This window comes from Botryllus schlosseri, chromosome 1 (assembly GCF_051294905.1).
Source record: "Botryllus schlosseri isolate E-star chromosome 1, Bs_hap1, whole genome shotgun sequence".
Taxonomy (NCBI): Eukaryota; Metazoa; Chordata; class Ascidiacea; order Stolidobranchia; family Styelidae; genus Botryllus; species Botryllus schlosseri.
In genome coordinates this window covers 40,383,322-40,408,878 of record NC_137236.1, presented here as the reverse complement: position 1 = coordinate 40,408,878, position 25,557 = coordinate 40,383,322, and the positions used below count along the sequence as shown (strand labels likewise).

Sequence of the window (25,557 nt, the reverse complement as noted above, 5' to 3'; positions counted from 1 at the left end):
GCGAGTTCTTGTTCAGATAATTTTTTATTTTTTATTACACAAACGTCTCATTGTTGCCAGGGTATTGGCAGTCATGGTTGGAGAGTTGTTTGTTCTCTCTTTCCATTTTTGAAAAGTTCCTTCGGTTACTCCTGCCGAGTTTTCAAATTTGGCTAAGAAGTAACATCTCATTATTTCTTTATACTCTTCTTTACTCCATCTGTGTCTCTTCTTTTTTTCTTTTGCAGCAGAGCTGTTTTGTGAGCCACAGTTCGGTGTTGCACAGGCGCCATGTTGAGAAATATCTTCTCTTTGGTGTTCCTGTGTGGTCGGAGTTGACGAGTCCTCTGGGGTCATCCGCTTGGTCCCACGGCGGGTACGTCCAGGTGCGATATATCCAGATCGTTTCGCAGGCATTCACAGCAGTGATGCGTCAGTTCAGAAGTTAGGTTAGGTTAAAGTAATTAATGATTTATAACACTTAATACAACCAAATATTATTATTATTATTATTATTGGAATAGTGGCGCTTATAACCGATTAGGTCTTTTGCGCCACGTACGAGATGATTAGCGTAAACAATATTTCAAAGATATTTCGCACACGACAGAAGCCCTGAAGATGAAAATGACAATACAATTTTGACGGCTTCTGTACGTATCACCGAATAGGATTTAGAAAGGATACAGCCAAAACTCTGGCATTTTTTCGTGACAAAAGTGTTATAAAAAGCCGGTGCGTTTCGTAAATCAAAGAACTGTTCTTCCCATGCATAAAGGTTGTTTTTTTCATCTAATTGAGGGGTCACCGACAAGCGGCCCACAGTCGGGTACTTACGTTACTGTAGCAGCCCTCCTGCGCCCCCCTATTCGGGTCCGCTATCGGTCATGCTTCGTCTAATCGGGGCGGTCGACGTTATTTGTGGTCCGTTACTTGGTTCTTGGATCTGGATTGTCTGTCGGGTTGCAGTATATTTTGTGTGCTGAATAAACCTCCATACTGGACGGTGGACACAGGCATCTACATTGGCGAGCACGCCAGGAGCAGTATATGGAGAATTCGCCGCGGTCCATCAGCTAGTGAGTCTGGCTAGATAGCGAAGTTAGACAATTGGAAGGAGTAATAGAAGCACAGCAATTGGTAATGCTGCAGGCCGGAATTGAATGTCTGCAACGACGATTTGAGGACATGGAAGGTACATTGATTTCTCGAATCGACAGTACGTCTGCAAACTGCGTGAAAGCTATGGAAGAGATCGCTGAATGCAAGTTTCAGGCATCAGAGGATAGAATGATTTCAGTGCTCAAGTCAATACTACAAGGTGATGGTGTTGGTTCTCAAAATATTATCGGCGTTGAAGGTTCTGGTGCTTCTGTCAGTGAAGGTGTTGGAGCCGGGAAATTGTCCGGCAGTGAAGAGTTGCGTGGTGTAACGGAATTCGATTCGTGCTCAGATACTATACATCCACTATCGCCTTGCCAGAGAATTGCAGTGTAGCAGCTGATGTCATTTTGGGTGACGATCCTGTGCTTGAATAAGAAGTGGAAGTCTCGACTGAGGATTTAGATTTCATAGTGTAGCTGCCATGTAAGTGACGTGATGAAAAACGACCAGAATGCGGCTACAGAAGCAAGCCTAATAACCGGGAGAGGATTCCGAATGACACGGAGGATTTATTGCAGCAATCGTGGGAACCTTGTTGGAACGTAATTCGAACTATTCCGTCGCAACTGTATCAGATCTTCCGAACTGGCTGAAGTCGTCCGTGAGAAACTGCTGGCAGCCAGACATGGGGTGATTACTTCATGAATGTAATCGATTGCGATTACGATTACTTATGAATCACGCGATTACGATTACGATTACGATTACAGCAAAATCCGCGAGTAGTCGATTACGATTACGATCACTTTGGAAAAGTAATCACGATTACTCACGATTACACTCATTTTGCTTCTGAGAAGTTATCTTTGGAAGACAACAATGCGATGAAAAGGCCTCATGAGAGAAGGTCTTTATTTTTAAATGAGATATAATGACGTCATTTCCTGTGTATGACATAATATACCATGGCATGATTCACACAGAAATAGGCATTTCGGTGCCAGCCAATACGGCGCCGCAACACAACAAGACATGCTACATTGGCCGAAACATTGTGTATTTGTCCATTGTCCATAGCCGCGCTGGATGGTCGCGAAGAATAGTCTTTTCAATCTCAGCGCCACAATACAAATGCCACCGGGGGCACTCACTGAGGAAAATGATGAACCACGTGCATAAATGACAATTTTTGATGCGTCTCACAAAAGTTTTTCGTTTAGTTTTCTTTTCGTCCGCTACGTTTGGGCGACTCCAATATCTCATGACTATATAGCATCAGACAGGAGGTCACGAGTTAACACCATACAATAAAGTTATAGTCGTAAATTATGTGCCTAAATATTCGCGCCTGGCGCGACTTGACAGCAAATTCACAGCGGATCCATCGCATCAAATCGTGTTTTCCAGTTCTTGTGAAAAGCCCGGCCTTTAAGGGGGTTCTGGGGGACTTCGCCCGCCACAAGCTTTATTGATCGCCTTATGGGGAGCACAAGATCACCATTTGTGAGAATGGCGGTGGCGAAGTGCTGTTTCGGTACTGATTCTAGCTGAAATCCACGCTAACATGGTGTGTAAGGGGATGGCTAGTGGCATATCCGAATGATGAGTATAAAATTGCGAAGGAACAATTGTTGCCCGTTTTAAGTAGGGCCGTATGAGAATATGATAAGGTAAACATCAACTTTTGACTGCAATCCACTTAATACATATATAGGCTATTTCGATCTGCCGTTATACGAGTAACGGAAAATAACGGCTCGGTTATGATTTTTTTATCAGCAGCCTGGTTTTTAATGCTTCGATGTAGAAATTGTCATGTTCAATTTGACGGGTACAAAATTTCAAATCGTTGTCCATTGTATACGTCAGTGGTCGGGAACCTATGGCTCGCGAGCCATATATGGCTCTTTTGTGTATAAGATATGGCTCTTTACGAAATAATTATTTAGGTACTGAATTGATCAATATTGCAGCGACGTGTTGGTAAATTTTCATCACGGCCAGAATAATTATTCTCGTGGCAGCATAAACACGTCTTTTAGAGGTAAAGACAATGCCGTCATCAGGTTCAGGGGCTCGGACTCCCCTCTTATCAAAATCACCAAATTTAAGTTCCTGTCACGCCGGCGGCCAATATCACTCAATAATTCTATGTACAAGACTCGAAATCTTGAATTGTGCGATACGTTGAATAATCAAAGAGCATAGCAGACATGGCGACGCCCATTTAAAAACGCAGTTTTCAAATAAACATTTTCTTGTTTATCTTCGGAGTGAAATGAACTGTTGTGGATGTGACATTCACAATTACAAACTCGAATTACAAACAACGCCATAGCTATCTTCGCTCTTGATTGGTAAGTATAGCGCTGTGTAGTACAGGCGATAAAATGGAGGCGTGTAGCGCAACGTTATGTTACCCCCGAATACTTTGAAGACTGAGAAGTCGATAAGTATTTAAATTCTCGGAATCAGTGTGACAGTCACATTTAATTAATATCAGTGATTCTAAATTCCAAGCTACTTACGATGAATTGCGTCATCAATGGCGAGGCTTGGCCCATCTGTACCTTATACCTCTCTTTTCGAGTTTCATTTTCGAACAATAAATATCAGTTTTTACAGAGAAAATATGGCGCACACGAGGAATCCCATGTAGTGAGTTCGAATTAGTGCTACCATGACGTCACGAATTTTCAATTGTGACGTAACAGTTGATTGCCATGTATGGCTCTTTGGGAGTTGAGATGGGAAAAATAGGGCCAATATGGCTCTTCGGACACAAAAGGTTCCCGACCACTGGTATACGTAAATAGGCCTACCGCTCGCCAATCAGCTACGGTCAGATTGCGTTTACCTAAGCATAACAAAACATCTATACATTGTACAATGTAGCCTACAATTTGTACATATACGTTACTATTCGAAATTAAACCAGGCCGTGTGGTGATTATTATCCTGCTGCGAGGTAGTGGCGTGTGTAATGATCAGTGCAGTGACGTAATCCACAGCGGGTGTTCTTACAATCACAGTACTACATTATTTACATCGAATATCTATTTACTACGTGCGGATAATTCGTTACGCAATCAAGAACCAAGCTAATACTTGTGACGTAATAATGATTATAGAGGCGTTTGAAAACCAGACATTTCTGCTATCCAAATCCTGTTTTCACACTCTTCGTTGCTCAATGCTCATTGCTCATGAATGTTCATAGTTCAGTTCATGTCATGGGCATTGCACAAATGAAAAGTAATCGTTCTTTCACAAAGAAATCGAATAGATATGTGAAGTAGTCGATTACGATTACGATTACTTCGGATTTTTTTCGAATGTAATCGATTGCGATTACGATTACTTGGAAATGCTGTAATCGCCGTAATCGATTACGATTACTTATCACGATTACCCCATGTCTGCTGGCAGCCATCGACACATCTTTCCCAATTAGGAAAGTCAACCGCTATGCAAGACGCTTGAAATCGAAACCTTTGATTGGTCATGACATACTAGTTGCGATCAAAACAAGGGATTGGATGCATAAGCACTACTATCCAGTCTTGGGATCAAGTCACTACATTCGAGTCACGAGTCATTTCGAGTCATTGCACATTTTGACTCGAGTCGAGTCAATTCAAGTCAATCGATTTTCAAAGGGGACTCGAGTCAAGTCAAGTCACTCAATTTTTGGAGGTGACTCGAGTCAAGTCAAGTCAAGTCACGAGTCAAGTCACAATTCAAGTCTTTTCGAAATATGATGCGTGATTACGTCATCGCATTTTGCTAGCTGTCTGTAATACAGATTGATTGGTCATTGATTCTGAACTGAGGAACGAATATCGAGTTAAATATACACACAAAAGAAGGCGCTGTATTGCTCAGTTGCTAACTGATACGTAGAACTGTTAAACTACGCAAGTAATTGCTTGGCCTTAGCTTATATTAACCAGCCAAAATAGAGAAACGAATTGATAAGATGCAATACATTACCCATACTCACATTTTGATATGATACAATTTGAGCCTGCGCCAATGGTTGGGGAATAAATAGACCATATGCGAATTGAATTCCATGAGCTTCTTGGAGGTACAGAACTTCAATATACAATTAAATAGTATATTCATATTGAAATGAACCCAAATATTTTCGGCTGACACTCGTCAGGGGTAATCGTCAGCAACTAGTAGAGAATTGGAAAGAACAATGTATATCAACAATCGCATCACAAAATATGACGTCACCAGCATGAAATTTCGAATGAGAGAACGTTCAATGTACTATTTTTAGGTGATACACGAACTCCTTTTGTTGACAGAGTTTTGGTTGGTGTATTTTGATAAAAGTTGATTCCAAGGCACACAAATGGAATTGTGAACGACCTCGACCTACGATTCGAAAGCGGTCGTCTCGATAATTATTCGCACAAATCGGATTATCCAACAGATGTTTGCCGATGGCAGAATTAATGGCCTTTGATCGATCAGCATCAATCTTAAGTGGATGAGTTAAGGGTGAGCTTTTCACATCGCGTGACGCACGTGTTCTGATAAATCTGGGGACATGTTGGTTTATGCGGTCCTGCAGACGTCTTGACGTTCTTCCCACGTAGCCACAATCACAGTGGACCTGGATTTGCCGAATCCAGACGTGTTTCTGAGCTCATTTGATATCTCTAGTCTTTTTACGAACGTTCCGCTGCATGAGACTATTGATATTTGTGCCAACGCGCTGTACGATGGTAAGTTACCGCCACCATCAATCCCGCGTAACGTCTTTGTTGAACTTTTACAAGCGGCAACTTGCTGCGTGGAATTTAGCTTTAACGAGGTCATGTTTCGCCAAATAGACGGCTTTGCCATGGGTAGTCCCCTGGGACCTATTTTGGCCAACATTTTCGTAGGGTATTACGAGGGCGAGCTTCTGTCCCAGCGTGAGTCCGCCAAACCACTATTGTACCGCCGATACGTAGATGATACATTTGTCATTTTCAGGAATGAATCGGAGTGTGACCAATTTCTCATTCGCTTAAACTCGCTTCACCCGGCCTTGCAATTCACAATAGAAAAAGAACGCAATAACTCGTTATCATTTCTGGACGTATTAGTTGAAAAGCGCAATACCAACAAATTTGAAACGTCTGTTTTCAGAAAACCGACATTCACAGGCCAATACCTCCGCTGGAATTCATTTAGTCCTCGGCGCAGAAAAATTAACCTCATAGGCACACTCGTGCATAGAGCGTTGATGATATGTTCGGGTAACAAACTGAGTTTAGAACTTGACTACATCCGAAAAATCTTACTTGATAACGGTTACCCTGAACACGTCATCAGCCGCGGCATGGAGAGGAAATTAACGCAATTCAACGCAGAAAAACGAGCAGAGCCCACCGCACGAACAATAAAAGATGTTTATATCCATCTACCTTGGATTGGCCCCATTTCCACCCGCTTTGAAAAACAATTGATTTCTGCAGTCGGTAAATGTTACGATACAGTCAAAACCAATGTGATTTTTACAACAACACAACTGCTCCCTTCAACACGCAAAGACGTGCTTCCTGCACTTCAACAAAGTAATCTAGTGTACGAATATAGGTGCCACTGTGATTGTGGCTACGTGGGAAGAACGTCAAGACGTCTGCAGGACCGCATAAACCAACATGTCCCCAGATTTATCAGAACACGTGCGTCACGCGATGTGAAAAGCTCACCCTTAACTCATCCACTTAAGATTGATGCTGATCGATCAAAGGCCATTAATTCTGCCATCGGCAAACATCTGTTGGATAATCCGATTTGTGCGAATAATTATCGAGACGACCGCTTTCGAATCGTAGGTCGAGGTCGTTCACAATTCCATTTGTGTGCCTTGCAATCAACTTTTATCAAAATACACCAACCAAAACTCTGTCAACAAAAGGAGTTCGTGTATCACCTAAAAATAGTACATAGAACGTTCTCTCATTCGAAATTTCATGCTGGTGACGTCATATTTTGTGATGCGATTGTCGATATACATTGTTCGTTCCAATTCTCTACTAGTTGCTGACGATTACCCCTGACGAGTGTCAGCCGGAAATATTCGGGTTCATTTCAATATGAATATACTATTTAATTGAATTGAATTCCGATAAAACAAGATGTTTGGTCAAGGTAAGAATACAGAGAACAGTAATGGATATTTTGCTTTTAAATTTCTTAACTACTAGTTTACGACAACGTAAGCTGTGTAAGCTTCGATCACTTCTTCTGTGGTCAATATATTTGTGAGAGAACAATTAGGTCAGTAAAACACACGATCATTGAATGATTGGTCGCTCTCACGGGTTACACCAGCGTTTCGTGAGCAATCCGAAGATATGAGAGATACTGTGATTTTTATCGACACCGATTACTTGATGACTTGAAATTGACTCGTGAAATTTGCTTCGAGTCACGAGTCAATCCACATTTTTGATAAGTCGAGTCAAGTCAAGTCAAGTCAAGTCATTTCAACGAAGTGACTCGAGTCAAGTCAAGTCATCCAAAAAAGGTGACTCGAGTCTGACTCGAGTCAAGTCATGACTCGAGTCGTCCCAACACTGCTACTATCTGCAAGGCACAAGCGAAGGCAAAAAAGTGTACAAAAATATGCAAACCAAGTGACACATATGAAAGAAAATGCCAAAAAAGCATACTTCCAAAAAAGATTCGAAGAGTGCTCCAAAGATCCCAAGAACACATGGAAAACCATTGGAGAAATTATCAACCTAACTAAAGGTAATGCTCCCAAGAGCGCTGTTGACATCGAGCTACTCGAGAATGGCAGCATGATCAAGGACTAGCTTGAAGTATAGCAGAAAAGTTCAATCAGTATTTTTGCAACATTGGTCCGGATCTTGCAGCTTCAATACCAAACTCCTCCAATGACTTTCTCTCGTACTTGAGTCCTGGCGCTCAGAAATCCATTTTTCTTGAGCCGACAAGTAAAGGAGAAGTTGCGATCATATTATCTGAAATGGAAAGTAACAAAACAGTAGGACCCGATCTCATCCCAACTCACTTTCTGAAGCTATAGTCTTTAATATTAGTCCTGTAGAATTTTCGCTCAACCGAGAAGAAATTCTTATAAAGACGTATTATATACCGTTGGAAAGATAATTTTATCAGCTTTTCAATGATGTGTTTTTTCATTTTTTTTACTTTTGGGAAAAAACTTCTCACCGAAAACGTGTCAGGGGGTAAAGCACTATTTGCTTGACATTAAAATACAATTATAAGCAAAAACACGATACCTTCGTAACAGAATACAACACCATAAATTGGAATATCACTCTCAGTAAAGCAAATTTACAAATCGAACAGCAAAAAATGAAACATACCTTTATTAAGAGGTATTTATCATAAGTTAAGGGGGCAAAAGTTGACCGAGACGGAGATAACACTGGATTACGAATTTTGATGAAAAAATAGAGTCAAAAATTTAATGATTGATTTAGGCTAATTTATGGTTTCTGAATCCGATTCTGCACTAATAATTTCTCCGTCACGTCAGATTTTTTCCGTATTAATTTTTCTCATTTTCATAAATTAATCAAATTTCAGCTTTAGTTAGTGAAATCACGGTTAGCATACAATAGCAACAGATAAAATATTGTCATTGAAATCATCTATTATTATTAAACCTGGGTTGTTGTAATACATAATGAGTGAGTCTTTCGGTGAACTTGAATACAGTGATTCTCTATCATCATCCAATCATAAGCTCTTTTCGACCCATACATTTACACAACAAATACCAAATACCATATTGAACAGAGGCAGAGGTGTTTTTAAATGGTATCGAGACTTTTTGTTTGTGTTTTGCAATATTAAACGCCAGCCCTATATTCGAAAAGCTTTACATTTTCGGCGGTTTCTGATTTGCCGTAATATTTTTACTATGCACTTGAGCAGTGGTTCTCAACCTTTTTGTATTCGCGGACCCCTTTTGGACCCTCCCGGACCCCCCCCCCGAAGTTTTAGTTCAAATTTAGCTCCAATATCGTACAATCGTCATCTGTCTTTTGCAACTGATAACTGTATACTAGTGATAAACAGCAACAAAATTACTTTTCCTGAAATTAACAGCATTCTATTTATGTAGAAATTGGGTTGACTTATATTATTTCAAAACTAATTATTCAACTGCATTTTTTGAAATACGTGGCCGTGTCTTTAAAATATGCGCCTTCGATTTCATATCAACGAGTGCTGAAAATCTATTTAGACAAAGAAAGGTGGTGGCGAATGTAATAATAAGGCACAGCGCTTCCGACGACACAATTGGGTATATGATCGCAACAATGACACCAAATTTGACAAACAAATTTTTTTATTGAACATATAACGTCAAGCCTGTTAATTTATATCTAGCACCTCATCTTGAAGTTATTAGGGAAATGGTTATGTAGGCCTATATCACAGAAGAAAACGGATTTTTGCGAACATTTCGAAGTCTCCGTGATTGACTTTATGTATCAAACCATTTATTTTTTACACAATGTCCAGCAAAACACGTCTATACAGCCAAATATGTGTATCAGTGGGCTATTGACAATATAGCAACTAAAAGGAGTCCACACAGCAGGATATTGAATCTCAGACGGCTATCTTGTTGATGTGGGTTCTAATGTAAAGAAGCAAAACTGCCTCTTGATTTTCCTAGTTTGAAAAATATAAATTAGGTTATCAACAATTTTGTAAATTCGCTTCGCTTCGTGGACCCCCTGAAAATACTTTACGGACCTCCAAGGGTCAGGGGTCCGCGGACCCCCGGGTGAGAACCACTGAACTATAGTTTGTAGAAGTGATCGGCGTTGCTACTCAAGTAGCACAAGTAACTCCCTATATTTTCTACTCAATTAACAGTATAAGTAGTAATTTTTAAGACACGTTAAAACTACTTCAAGTGGCAGAAATATCTAAGTATAATTGGTCGGAGGAGGGTGGTCGCATACTTTCGACAGTTAGTCGGAGGTGGCTACATACGAAATCGCAACATGTATCTTCTGGGCTAACGCAAAATGTTTATAATGACACAATACCCCTTGGTAGAATATTCTAAAATATATTCAGTTACCGCGCTTTAGGAGCTGTTAAGTCTACTTCATTTATGAAATAATTTGCATCCAACATCGTCACGGAGCGGAGCTTTGTTTGGAATACATTCATGTTAAAATTAATAACTGCATGGGTCCAGTACCAAATTCAATGTGGGCAGATATCTCCATGACATTCCCAGTTGATTTACTAGTCACACAAAGCACTAAAACAAAACCCAATGCAATAAATTTCCCGTATTGCCAATCACAGATGGGAATTCGGATTGCGTACATCTGGTTCGAAGCACATGGTATGAACTCTTCCCCGATGGCTGTTATAACAACCTTGATTTGACCCCGAATATACCACATGCAATTAATATATCCGCCTATATATATAACCAGAAAACAGCGACCGGACTTTGACCTCTTACCAGGACCGTAACTGCCGCACCCCAAATTGTTTAATTGGTGGTCCCGAAATTATGTCGGTGAATGAACATAAATTATTTATACATCACTTATCGACAATTTATGCAACTGTTTTAAATTTTTTTCGCGCTGGACGCGATTTCATGTTGCCAAATTTTTGATTATTGAGTACCATTCCCCCACGAAAAAAGCATGATTTATAGAAAATAAAAATAGACGTGCGGTGAGGTTCGTGGGGTGAGGTTCGTGGTTGGGGAGGCACGGACCCCCCCCACACACATAAACACGCACGCACGTGAAATATTCAGTTTTAATCGATTTATTACAGATTACCCAACGAAAAGTATGAAAAGTAACACAAGAAATATTATTCAAGAACTTAATTTCGGTATTACATTGTCTCAAGGATTGGAACGGACACTGTTTGTGGACATTATTTGTAAATAAAGTCCATGCGCCTATCCTTTGCCACAAAAATTTTTGTGACTTCGTTGTAAAAGTCCTCCTTGTTCTCCTTCAGTTTCAAAAGTCTCTTCGCCTCAATTGAGATGAGGGCCAAAGAGGAAAGTCGCCCTGAATCGGTCCTATTTCGACTGTATGTCTTGAGTCTTTTTAACGCAGAGAAAGACCTTTCCACTGACGCTGTAGTAGCTGGAACAGTTAGCACCAGTTGGAGCAACTTTGTGGCCTCTGGAACCGTCTGAAGCAGATCTTTCTGGATTAAAAATCTCAGAAGCTCTCCTGGAGATTTGCACTCATTCCTCACTGTTTGCGAGCTGTACAGTCCGATGAGGTCAGTCTTTAGTCTAACAAAGTCAAAAAACTTGGCATATTTTGACAGGCTCTGTAGTTTGGTGTCATCAAAATGTCGTGACATCTCATTAAATTTTGTACAGTCGACCAAACCGAGGAAAGCTAGCTCCCCAAAATGATCGAACCTAGCTTTCATCTGAACAAGGATGTTATCCAGATTGCTGTAGAACATTCGTTTTCTCTCATCTCTGACCGACTGATTTCTTCCGCTATCGGTTAGTTCATGTCTACTGCATTTCTGTTCAAATCGCTGGTACATCATGTTAAACTCTCTTCTCATGCGTTCAACAGCTTCGATGGTGTCCTGGATTCGCGCACAACAATAGCCAATGTCCATGACCTTGTTTTGCAACACTCTAAAAAGCGCATCTGTTTCACCAAATACGTCTTCATATGCCATAATTAAAAAGCATGTTGATGCTTTTGTCAGCCAACGATAATATCCAGCGGCCATCATTTGAGTTTCATTATCCCAATTGTCAGGATTTTCAATAATGATGCGAAATACGGCACGCAGATCAGATTGGTACATGCTTGTTGTCTGTAGCAGGCGGGAATTTGAACTCCATCTTGTGGACGCTGCTCTTGGTAAGCGCCGTTTCACAACTTCATCCAATAAACGGGTGCGCTTCGAGGATTTGCTAAAATAATGACCCTAGTCCCTCAAGTGTTTTAAAAAACGCTCTGCTCTCAGGCATACATTTTGCTGAATGCTGGAGCACAAGGTTAAGCTTGTGTGCATAGCAGTGTGTGAACATGGCCTCTGGTACTTTTTCTTTAATTTTAGCTTGCACTCCATTAAGCTCTGATGCCATCACAACAGCCCCGTCATATGTCTGAGCTACTAACTTTTCGACACAGCTGTATTTTTCCAATACACCCAAGACATACGAAGCTACCGCAGAGGCTCGTCTGTCCTCACTTACGTCATCAAATCCCAAAAAGGCCTCCTTGACTTCACAGTCTAATCCCCTTTTTTCTACATAGCGGAAAATAACAGAGATCTGTGCTTTATTTGTGACATCCGTTGTCTCGTCTACCTCTACAGCGACAAATTTGGCAGCATTAATCTCACTTTTTATATCATTACGAATTACATCACCGACTGCCTCAATTAAATCGTTCTGCGTTCGATTTGACAAGCCAGAAAACACACTGGATGTCTCCAAATGTCTTGCCAACCTTTCATCTTTCTCGGCAAAAGCATGTAACAGTTCTACATAATTGCCGCGATTATAGTAGAGCTTGCCTTCTCATTGTTGCCTCGAAATGCTAGCTCCTGTTTACCTAAGAAGCAGGTTGCATTAATCAGGTCTTTTAAAAATATCTCGGTTTTCCGTTACTTTTGCATTGTGGATGCTAATATCGAGTCTCCGCTGTTCGTTCACAGCCGTATCGATCCTGGAATTTCCGAAATATTTTGCTGAAATCGTGCTTTGAATATGAGTTGTCGATCTCTCATGTCTGCTGAGGCTTCGTGGCAAAATTTGCAAGTCACAATATCCCGTGGTAGTCCAGACATTGTTAGAAGTTGAAAACAAAAGGCAGGGAAAGCAGTAAAGACGATTTTTTAAAGCGCAGCCACACAGCCATTCTTTTCGGGTATACCATAGTCCGATTGAAAAGTTCGCATTTTCTTCTTTCCCATATTTTGAAGCAAACCTTTTAGTTGCGGCGTTGGTCTTCCGTTGCCGATCACTTCTATTTTTGCGCGAAACTCCAGTTTTGAGAAATCCCGAAGCTTGGATATATAATCCTCTTCCATTTTGGGAGCCCCAAGCGCGCTGTTTAATCACTTCGGTTCTGTATTTGATCAGCAAAACTAAATATGTCACTCACTATTATCACACCTAAATGATTAGACATCAGCCAGCCTGTGACAAATCAGGGTGATATTCATGATTGGGGATAGAGATGTCATTAGAATCGACCTGGTGTAAATAACTATTGCAGTCGAAAGGAAAACACTATAAACGACCACAAACAACGACAACGCAGGCTATGTAAGTACATCAATCACATATCATAATTTAAGGTTATACAGCTATTGAATTTGAACACAGCATAAAGGCCACAAAAAAAAACGACAATAGGCCATGCTAGTAGCTATCACATACCACAATTTAACGTATCTATGGATGGAAAATACATAACATATATATTTGTCGTCGCTACTATGCAATTCCTACAGAGACTGTTGGATTCCGAAATCGATAGAGCGTTTCACTTTGCTGCAATTGTCCGATTGTTAGCGAATAGTGCATGAGCTAGATTCGTTTGTGCCTCCTCTGGCCATTGTTTTTCTGCTTTGGCATTGTCTGTAATAAAGCCGACTGTCAGCTTCTTTGGCGATTTTTTGGGGGTTCTGGTGCTCTGACACTGCTAATATTTGGATTTTCGGAATCAGTGCGACGATAGCATTTTATTGATACCAATTATTATGAATTCCGAGCTATTTATGATAAATTGCATTGTTCCAAGTGAGGCACGACCCGCCCGTGCCTCACCCGTGCCTCACCTCTCCTTTCGCGCTGTATTTTTGAATAATAATGAGGCAAATTGATGATGTTGGGTGAAAAAATGTTCAGATTTAATTATTTATGAACATCGACGGAAATATCAATAATAATCGAGGGTTTTCATAATTTCACTCACTCACTCTAACGACAGGTGAGGCACTGCCTCCCCTGCCTCATTGGACCGCACGTCACTGTTCCATACCAAAATATCGATCCATACCATACCCTACTTCCATACCATACCATACCATACCATACCATGCCCTGCCTGTATCTGACTTCAATCATCCAATTGACAAGTGGAAGACCGATCACCGCAATGAATGGTATGATCCACTAGTTCAGGGGCGGGCAACTTCTCAAGTCGGCGGGCCGGATAAAGGAAAATTAAGTACTTGGCGGGCTGGATTGCTAAATCGATACATTATTCGACCATTTATTCACATATACGAGGAATAAATCGTATTTAATGAATGTATTTGATGGACAGCAATGTCATTTCAAAGCCATTTCACGCCGATAATGACGAAGACTATGTGGACTCGCTAACAGCATTGTCGTACATACGCCGCCACCCGCCATTGATAATAAATGGTGTCTACCCAAATTATCGGAAAACTGCCGGAGTTGTCTCGGTTTACAAAGCCGGAGATATAACTACTGCCACCAACTACCGAGCTATAAATATGTCCTACCGTGTTCGAAATTGTTTTCGTAAAAATTGCGCTCCTCTCCCGCTTATCTTCGTTCCTCACCAAGATGTCTAACATTTCTCCACAACAATTCGGCTTTCGCAACAAGTATCGAACCTCGCATGCACTGCTAACAGTGGCTGAACAGTACTATGACATCTTGGGGAAACGAAGTGTGAGGTGTAGCATTTTTCCTTGATCCAAATAAAAAGCGTTTGACTGCGTCGATCACACTATTCTTCTCTCGAAATTGACGCGCTACGGGTTCCGGGGTCCACAACTAGGGTTCATGAAAAGCTACCCGACTGGGAGATTTCAAATGGTTTCGATATCCATCATCTTGTCCTCCCCCATCTTGTGACCTGTGGTGTTCTGCAAGGCGCAGTTCTTGGACCGGTCCTTTTTACAATGTATGTCGATGATGTCTTTGATATCACATCTTCGAACACCACACTCTTCGCTGACGATATCACCTCCTATCTCATGCACCCAGCACCGTAACTGCCGCACCCCAAACCCCCCAATTAGAGTATTTTTTGAAAATTTATGCAATTTTTTGAAATTTTTTTCGCGCTGGGCGCGAACTCAAGTAGCCATTTATCTTTATTATTGGGTATTGGGCCATTACCACGCCACGACCCACCAAGACATACAATCAAGTTTTAGGCCATATAACATGCGACTCCAAGAAGTGTGCCAGAACGATCGGCAGCGAGAAAACCTTGGCCGAAAAGGTCTATGCCCTTATGCTGACCGAAGACTTCGTTATATATACAAAATACATATAGGTTTAATTGTCCATAGGCGCCTAAATGACTGGCGCCGAATGTTCCTGTCTTTGCAATCTGAACCTCACAAGACAAATACCATCCTGCTGCGAAAAATTTTATGCCAGTGAAGAAATACGAATTTGAAATCGTGTGACCTTTTAGTTTAGCGATTGTATATTTTATATGGCAGACAGGAGGTCGCCCCCCAGATGTTCGGTCTATAACCCTATGGGGGGCCCAAGACCAAAGTTTTTTTTGGGGGGCCTGACGAAGTGTTGTTACGGCCCTGCATGCACCTACTACCGCAAGCTTGGATACCGTCACCCGTGATCAAATGCCCAAAGTGCATGAGTGGAAGTCCCATAATAGCCTTCGGTTTGCAAATATTATGTGATTGCGATGCATAGAACATAGTTCAACGAGATAATAGAGATTATATTCACATCAAAGATACGAATCAATATAAAAACTTACAAACTTCGGGGAGCATAGCAAAACGGATAATGTGGAGTAAAGTAATATTGAAATATAAGTATTTTCACCGAAACATTGAACACGTCAGCAAAATGTTTAGCAGTCCCTCGCTACATGAGGTATCCACTGATAGAAAGGAATGTAGGCCTAGTCACGGTGCTGCGATCAACAAGTATATAAATTTATGCAAATAAGCAATCCAGTAAATATGGAAACGTTTACTGTCAATCCGCAAATATTGGTTTCATGAGACATCTGATATAATTTGATACCGGTGAGACTTTAGTTCGAGAGTTTTCACCATTGGGTCGTTTATCTATCTCTGGATGACGTGGCGACGGAAATTAAATACCAATGACTATTACGAGAATGTTAACTATAGGGATACGGATTTTATCGGCGGGTCATTTCTGAAAATCTTAATTCATTTTTCTAAATGAAGAAAAAACGAAGTAGGAGCATCATTTTAAAGCACCACCTGCCATAAAGTGATAATGATATCTGGCCACTGCTATGAATATTAAAGTGTCGAGTGCCTGGAAATCAATAGGACTGTCATTTCTCGTTCCTGGAAATCTACGAATGAGCCGGTAGTCTCATGTGTTAATAGTATACATATACAGAATAACTGATACATTTTGAAATTCAAATACGGGGTTACGACCAAAAAATGGTCGGGAACCCTTTCTCTAGTTAGCACCAGGTTAAGTCTAACAAAACAATACTGCTTCCAGCAAACCTTGTTTGGTAAACATGTCTGCGTTTAAGCGAGCACAGCAGATCTGTACGTTCCGGAATAAAGATATACGTCGTTCATTTCGTGTGTTTCCGATTGCTTTTGTTGCGAAGGTTTTTCTTCATTTCCGCGTGTTCGCTTTCCAATAGTTCTAATCTTCGCAGAATCTCCCTCATCACGGAGAAAACACTCGCTTTGGACTCCATCACTAACGCGTTGATTAATATGTTCGACCTCAGGAAACCGGTCGTAAATTCTTCTAGCTTTAGAGAATCGAAGATAGCTTGAAACGACTCCCGTCTCGACTCGTGATGACGAATCCAGCACATGATCGCCCCCCAAATCTGGCTTTCGCGACAGCTATACGTAGACTTCGACGACAAATAAGTTATCAAGTCAGAAGCGCTTAGTTCTAAAAAACCGACGTCTTCACAGACCTCGGCAAAACCCCCGGCTATGCATTGATCCACGAATTTCTCTGTAACGCTACAGTCGTATTTTCCCGCTAGCGTTTTGAGGAAAAGGCAGTATTTCGGCCACCAATATTGCTCACTTGAAGTAGAAGATGCTACTTCTGCCGCGGTGGGTTCGGAAAGACCAAAAAATCCGCCAATACTGGACAGAAACAAGTTGTGCGGCGCGCAGGTAGGATCCTCCACGCATTTAAATATTTGCGGGAAAATTTCTTGTCGCTTTTCTGATTTTATCATCCATTTCACGATCGCCGTAAACTCGCCGGGCGTGCACACTGCACATGTCCTCGATATCATTAATGCACTCCATCAAATCATCGTTATCGAGCTCACCCATGCCGTGATTTGTGAATATAAATAAATGGTTCTCTACAATGTGTCTGCGCGTAATTTCGTTCAACGTACGAAAATCGTATTTCTTCGCGAGCTTTTTAAGGAATAAAACGTCGTCGTCTTTACGTGGTTCGCCAAATGTACTCAGGAACGCGCGTACCGCGACTTCCTGACACTGGTCACAGCTCGACACGTGTTCGTTTTTCCATATCTGCTCTTTGAAACCGGTGACTGTAAATTGGTCGAACGGGAATATATACAAGCATTCGCATAAGGTGTGAGGTCCAGCCTTAATTTTTCGTTTGTGCCATGTGTAAAATAGAGTCCATAAGTCTTTAATGCGTACTGATGCTCTTTCCATAGCAGTATCTTTAATGGACTTCATATCATCAACTGCTAAAATTATTAGATCTTTAGCTTTGGTCACCATTTCAAAATTCCCGAGAATAACCTTGTTAGCGCACTCCCCGAGATCCGCAAGGCCAAGTTTCGTAGCCAGCGCCCTTGTTTTTATACAGTTTGATGATGTAATGCTAGTCTTCAGCAATTGCTCGCACTTTGTGACAACAAGACGCAAAGTCCAGTGATGCGCGACGCGCAAAACAGCTGGCGCGTTGTGAGACTCGAATTCGAGTCGATCGGTGTAAATGTATTCTAAGCATACGCCGACAGCATCTGCTGAGTATTCCGAATGATCGCACGATTCTGGGGTGTCTTTATTCGCGTTATTGTGAATCAGGTCACGGAAAAACGCCGACTTGTTTCCGAGAATAAAGCGGTGAGTTGGGAACACTTTGCTGCCGACTATGATTTTGAAATCTGCGTACTTCCCACTGAAACGTGATCTCTGAAGATGCTTTTTTATTGTCTGCGAAATTTGCAGCTCCGGAACCGACTGCTTCCCCGACATCGTCAGTTCGTAATATCAAAGAAACTGTTAAGTAGTAGTATTATCTGAACAAAACATGTCATGTTGCTATAGCATCAAAATCAAATTGACCTTGCAACCTATAATCAACACATTATTGCCTGCAGAACTGTCTAACTGCATAACTATCTACTGTCAAGTTATTTTCAAGACAAATGGGATAGCCATTTACCCTATAATCAAGGGCCTCTCATGTAGGCATTAGGCAACTTGCATTGTTTGATATAAATTCGATCTGACAATCATTCATTACAGGATGCCCAAGCTCACTCACGCTCATGTAATCCAATCAGTATGCTTACGCTACAGCGGATTCCTTGAAGAATACCCCCCCATCGTACGACATTTATATACCCCAAGTTCATAACACACAATAAACTGAATAGAGAAAACTGAGGGGGAATAGCATAACGATCTAATACGTTCGCTCGGAGACTGCTGACACACGCGAAAGCGCCAGCTATTCACAGCCAAACCCAATGTTGGCGCAGTAGTAGCAACCAAACGCACAAACACGATTAAACGAAAGTGACTATATCACCTGTAAATACGTATATCGAATTTAGTTATTCGACTAATATAACGTAAGTTAGTTCTGTGAGATTCTTTTCGATCAAATCGAGCCTTGAATAATAAAGAAACGAGGTAGCTAGAAATTGCTAGTTCATGTATTCTTTCAATCGATGTATCTGTCCGCTGAATTTGACACCTTCAATACTATGAAATCTAACGCACATGTGTACAAGCCCCTGCGTCCTCATCGTGGTATCGTCTTCGGTTCGATAGTAGAGCTTTCAAAGTATGACCAATGACCATGACCACCTTGAAGTCTAAATGCATGCCCATTTTATTGGATTAATATAGGGTGCGTATTGAGATTGTCGAATTGATCTTGACACAGCGACTTCGCCTGTACACTATTCTGTAAACTGTCTCATCATTGTTGACCTGGAATTCTGAATGATATTTCTCACTAAAACTAGACTATGGCGTGTATGCCTCCTTTATCACGTTTTTTTTATCCGATTGCTAACTATATATTTGTAGGCTAAGAAATGAGTTTGATTGATTGACTTCGCAAAGTCGCTTCTGTTCCTTCCTTTTTATTAACTGTATTGCAAGTCTTGAAGTATCTGGAATCGAAACATATGATAATAATTATTATGATGATTACGATGAAAGCGTCTGTATCGCTTTATCTCAAGTATTCATATCCATAGCTTGAGCAAGATACCTGAATATTTCCCCGTATAAGTGATCGTATTCAATATAGAGTCACGCATGAGTCAAGGTACCGACTTTCTCCACTATTACGATAAACATATGATGTGTATCCCAAGTAATCAGATGACCTCCAATAACGCAACTTCACAACGTCTTCCTTCACTGCGAACCAGCTGTTATAAGTCAGCCATAGTTATCATTTTACAATAACGACTATGAGAAATACAGCGGGCCTGCCTAAGCCCTTCTATAGATTACGTCATTTTTTATCCTCTCTATGAACTATAGTTGAGGTATTTCTCCTGGTACGCGATCAGAAGTCATCGTTACGCTAGGGCGTAAGTAGTGTAGTTGGGTTCGTTTCGTGCAGGCCAATCAAATTACGCCACGTCGCCCTAATTGCCACGCCTACATTGCCACATCATCCGCCCATTGCCGCACCTATAGCACACCCATTGCCACATCATCAGCAATTGTGAATTTCAATACCGATTTTCCATGTGTATTTAGCAATATGTATTGATTAACTTGAAATGTATCATCACTAATTAATTAATATAAAATGCGATTTTGAGCGCTGCGACTTGATAATATTAATCCCTACGCTTCTGATGAATGATTTTATGTGATAAGGACCTTGGTAACATTCAGATTCTGCAACGATTGTTTGGATATACATTTTAGCAATACCCCACTAAACTATAGGTGGTTATATTACTCTATTGGCCGGAGATAAGTCATCCGTCCATATTTTTGAACTTGATTTTATGTGTACAAGTTACGGTTTCTGCGGTCTCCACATTTTACGACTTATTTTGATTAGACGCAGGTAAGCGATTCTCAAGTTCGGAGCTATGGAAACAAATCAGTCGCATGTGCTCGTTCCGAACTCGCAACAGCTTAGTAGCATATACGCGAATCCCAAGGCGAAAATAATCGAAAGAACTATAGCCGCCGGCGCGCGATGCTCAGGGCTGTAATTATACAAACACTTTATCTGCATATACGCGAACCCCAGCGTTATAACGACAGGGACTAATTAGCGCGTTCTGAAGCCGTAAATTTAGTCAACTTCAATGAGATAGTCATGATTTAAAGATGGTAATATCTCTTAATGACTTTAATACTCTGTATTTTAAATTATCCACACCTATGAGTCGAAATGTTGTTAAGTAACAAATGTTTTCAACATGACCTAAACGCAAAGTGCACGAATTTTCATGTTGATCAAATACCACAAACTTTGCTTGCTTTCAGAGTTAGTAACGAAGCGCATAACAGTATTTACCCAAAAATAAATATTGAGAAATGGCATCATCACTAATTAATTAATGTTCATTTATTTCGAAAAAATCGCAATCTATACAGACAGACGCATACACTTTGCTGCATCTGAAGTAGAATTTCAGCGTCGGTATTTGTTATAAGCCGAGAAATGTACCTTCGCGCAATTTTTACAAGTAGTCGCACATACTTTGCTGCATCTGAAGTGGAATTCCAGCGTCGTTGTTTGCTATAAGCCGGGAAATTAGAGTCGACGCTTCGCGCAATTTTGACAGGTAGTCTCACACAATGTGGTTTTATATGATGATATATCAAAATAATACACATCATCACTAATTACTTAATATAAAATGCGGCAGCTATATTACTCTATTGGTCAGAGATAACTCATCCATCCATATTTTAAACTTGATTTTATGTATACAAGTTACGGTCTCAGCAACCTCCACATTGTACGACTTATTTTCATTAGACGCGGGCAAGCGATTCTCAAGTTCGGAGCTACGGAAACAAATCACTAGTATGTGCGCGTTCCGAATAGTCTTGTATAATTTTCTAAAGTCGTAGCAGCTCAGTAGCATATACGCGAATCCCAAGCGAAAATAATCGAACGAACTATAGCCGCAGGCGTGCGATTCGCGGGACTTTAATTATACAAACACTTCGGATGCCTGTACGCGAACCCCAGCGTTATAACGATTAGATCTAATTAGCGCGTTCTGAAGCCGTAAATTTAGTCAACATCATTGAGATAACCCTGATTTAAAGATGATGACCGAGTGTGACAATAGCACTCGTCAAGGTTATACTAACATACCCTTAAACTACTCTCTACTTCACAAAATATAAAGTTAACGATTCCTAACTCGCAGTTACGAAGCAAAAGTCGATATTGCTTTGTGATGATTTTGATGTTGTTCCATACCGATCGGGAAGATAGCACACCTAATTTCGTAACTAACTACATAATCCCTAGTAACGTAGTAAGACGCATAACGGAATTTACGCAAAATCGGTATTGCTCTGCGATAATTTTGATCACTATGTTTTGATAATGACTTGCTTCCGAGAAATAAATCACATTCATTATACGTTAGATGATACTTTTCCTTGATATTCTATCATGTGTATTTAGGACTAATGCGACATCACTATGTTTGCGGCAGATCTGATTTGAACACACTAATTTTGCGTATCACACCACAAACTGCGCAAGCCTTCAAAGTTGATAAGTAAACAAGTATTTGCACTCCATCAGAATACTAAAGTAGCTTTTCGCGTATATGTACCTAATACTAAAGTGTTTATGATTTCAAATTGCTTCAACTTCATGACATTTTCAGTATTAAACAGAAATATAGACCTAGAATACTAACTTTTATTCGTAAATAGCTACTTCCTATACCTTAATTTAATGGATTTATCTGAGATCATTCCTTTACTTAATCTCTCCAAAATGTGCATTATACAAGTACGTCACCATCGAAACCCTCTCGCTATAACTATCTGGCAGTATAATTGCATTTATGACATTACGGCAATGTACCATGTCAAATTTTGTTACGCATTTCATGATTAAACAACTTTAAAACCAACGTAGTTCTATACCGACATTTGCGTGAATCTGTTTTGCGGGAGCGTAGCACATACCTAATCGTATGAATTTGTAAACTACTTATTCATGACATAGTAATAATTCTACTTGTGTACTTTTTCATATTTTGCAGCAATTTTAGTAGTACTTAAATAAAATTCGGAATATAAACTAATCGAAAAATTCGGTAACCAATTTCGCATAGGCTATGCATACAAATGAGGAAAGTTACATCAACGCGTGTTAACTAATTGAATTATGTAGCTTGTAATTCATGCAAGTTTCGAAACTTCTACACTGAATCCTTTAAAGTAGATAGAATCGAAAAAACTAATCGAAAATATTCACGAAGTTTGGATGCGACATATTTGGGTTTTTTAAAATCATTCATACCCATGATTCGAAATACTTTAACTAACTTATGTTTTCGACATAAGATAAGCGTGAAATCTACAAATTTCTATGTTGCGCGAATACCACAAACTTTGCTTGCTTTCAGAGCCGGCAACTAAATGCAAGACAGAATTTACGCAAAAGTTGCTATTCTGAAAATTTTGTCAAGGTAATAGTTTATAAACTTACACTTGAGCACTACGAAATGTTCAAGTACTTTATCTTTACACGACGTTTTTGTAAAATGAATACTAATATTATTGAAAAAATAAAAAATAAAAAGAGCGAAAAATTACATTTTATATCGGAACGCAACAAGAAAAATCGTATGAATTTGTAAACTACTTATTCATGACATAATAATAATTCTACTTGTACACTTTTTCACACTTTATAACACTTTAAGTAGTACTTAACAGTTTCAGTTTTAAATAAAATACGGAATATAAACTAATCGAAAAATTCGGTTACCAATTTCGCGTAGGCCATGCATACAAATGAGGAAAGTTACATCAACGCGCGTTAACTAGTTGTATCGAGTTATCGAATGATTTTTTCCTTACATCAAAACAACTAGAACGTGAAACTACATTAAAAACGTATCTAAATGAGCCCCAGGGCATTGTGATTATGCAGCATACCAAATTTCATCAACCATTTCATGATGGAACAACTTTAAAACTAACGCAGTTCTATAGCAACTTTTGCCTAAATCTGTTTTCGGTAGCGTATACATATACATAGTCAGCTTTAATAACAGAATTACCAAGCTAATATGTGACTCCTCACCTTGCAACTTGGTACGTAGTTGTAGGACATTGTGATTATGTAGCATACCAAATTTCCTCACGCATTTCACAATGGAACAACTTTAAAACTAACGCGGCTCTACATCGACTTTTTGCGTACATCTGTTTTGCGGGAGCGTATAGAACATACCTATACATAGTCAACTTTAATAACGGAATTACCATGCTTAACATTGAATCCCAACTCTAAACTTGATACGTAGTTGTAGGGCATTATGGCAATGCACCATGCTAAATTTCATCATACATCTAATGATGGAACACCTTTGAAACTATCGCAGTCGAATATCGACTTTTACACAGATCTGTTTTTCGTGAACATAGCATATACCCATACATAGTCAATTTTAATAACAGAATTAGCATGCTAAACCTTAAATTCTCACCTTGAACGTTGGTACCCAGTTGTAGGACATAATAACAATGCACCATACCAAATTTCGTCAGGCATTTCATGATGTAACACTTTCAAAACCAACGCAGTTCTATACAGGCTTTTGGCTAAATCTGTTTTTCCGTAGCGTAGCACGTACCTATACATAGTCAACTTTAATATCAATAGGGGAGATGTGGTACCGATGGATCAAAAATTGGAAAATTATCGCTGGCCCCAAACTGTTCAGCCGAAAACAGCAGATCTTTTGCTGGCTCAGCACTTTCATACAAGCTCTACCTATCGCGCACATATACATGATTATCAGTCTTTTCAAAAAATATTTATGGACGTTTAAAATTTGTTGCTCGAACGTGTCATCGGTCCCCACCCGGTGGGTCCAATGGCACACGACCCAGGGACCTATGACACATATACCCTAAAAAACTCAGATGTGACAACTTTTCTTGCTCAGTATTATAATCCAAGCTACAGCAAGCCAAAGAAGAATTTTCGGTCGCAACCGTCAAAAAATAGATTAAATATTGACTCAAATGTTGTCATAAAATCACGTTTCGATTTAGGCTCGGACTTATAAATTTGGGGCTACATACATATTGCCCGCAAATCGACAGTGTGACTTCCAAAGATCTCGTTATAGCGATAAAACATCATATGCAATTATTACATAAAGATTTTCTGTACGTAGTCATGTTTCATTTGTTTCATGATTAGTATGCTTGATTATTTTGCTTGATTTGGCTATTGTATCATCGGTCCCCACCCTACTAATTTTGTACATGAATCGAAAAAAATTCCACTCAAGGAAAGTAATGAAAAAAATAATAGGTTCCATTATATAGCCTGATACAAGCCCTAGACTTCACAATAAAAATGATTGCTGGTTTGTTCGTGTTGAAGGTTACAAAGAAAAATGTATATGTCGATCTAAATTTAGTTTACACCCCCCAAAACAAAAAACATCTGTGAGAGACCCCATAGTTCCCGCACGTCGAATTTTTTTGTATGTGAGGAAAGATGTTGCCAGCATGCAATTGTAGACAAGTTCACGGAGTGTAATCATGGAATTACCATAGAGAATTTTCAAAGTATTTTCGGTCCCAGTGATCCATCGGTACCACATCTCCCCTACATGTTTATCGTAAGTCCTACACAGTCACGATATCCGGCCGAGTTTGACTTTTAGAAAACATTATACCGACATCGCGACATCTTACAAAATTGAAACCGCGGTGACTGCTTGAGAGACCTACCAGTGATATCGCGGTAATCTAGTTACTTCCACAAAATAGTATGTATTCAACTTACTTTCCACAAATCTAACGCGCAAAACAATTTACTTTGCTAACGAAAAGTGCTGAGTCATCATATCATTATCCGCGCAACAATACACCTAAAACATACTATCGTACAAAATGGTCGCTAACCTCTTTGTGCACCAGCTGTAAATCTCACAAGCAACAAGTTTCAAGATTCCAGTTATTGAAAAAATGTTAAAGTGTTTCTCCTGCGCCAAGTCGTTATGTTGACGAAAGCGT

At 40.0% G+C, this 25,557-nt stretch overlaps 2 protein-coding genes across 2 annotated transcripts in view; one reads left to right on the top strand and one right to left on the bottom strand.

The window, feature by feature from the left end:
- The window catches only part of LOC145436382 (protein bicaudal C homolog 1-like), a 788,516-nt gene extending 788,040 nt beyond the window's left edge, over nucleotides 1–476 (bottom strand). Inside the window, exon 1 of the mRNA XM_080313734.1 lies at nucleotides 459–476. The gene's annotated coding sequence lies outside the window, so the exon portion shown is untranslated. The remainder of the gene's footprint in view (nucleotides 1–458) is intronic.
- Nucleotides 1–25,557, top strand: part of LOC145436443 (uncharacterized) — a 512,022-nt gene that overhangs the window by 162,599 nt on the left and 323,866 nt on the right. The window lies entirely within an intron of this gene.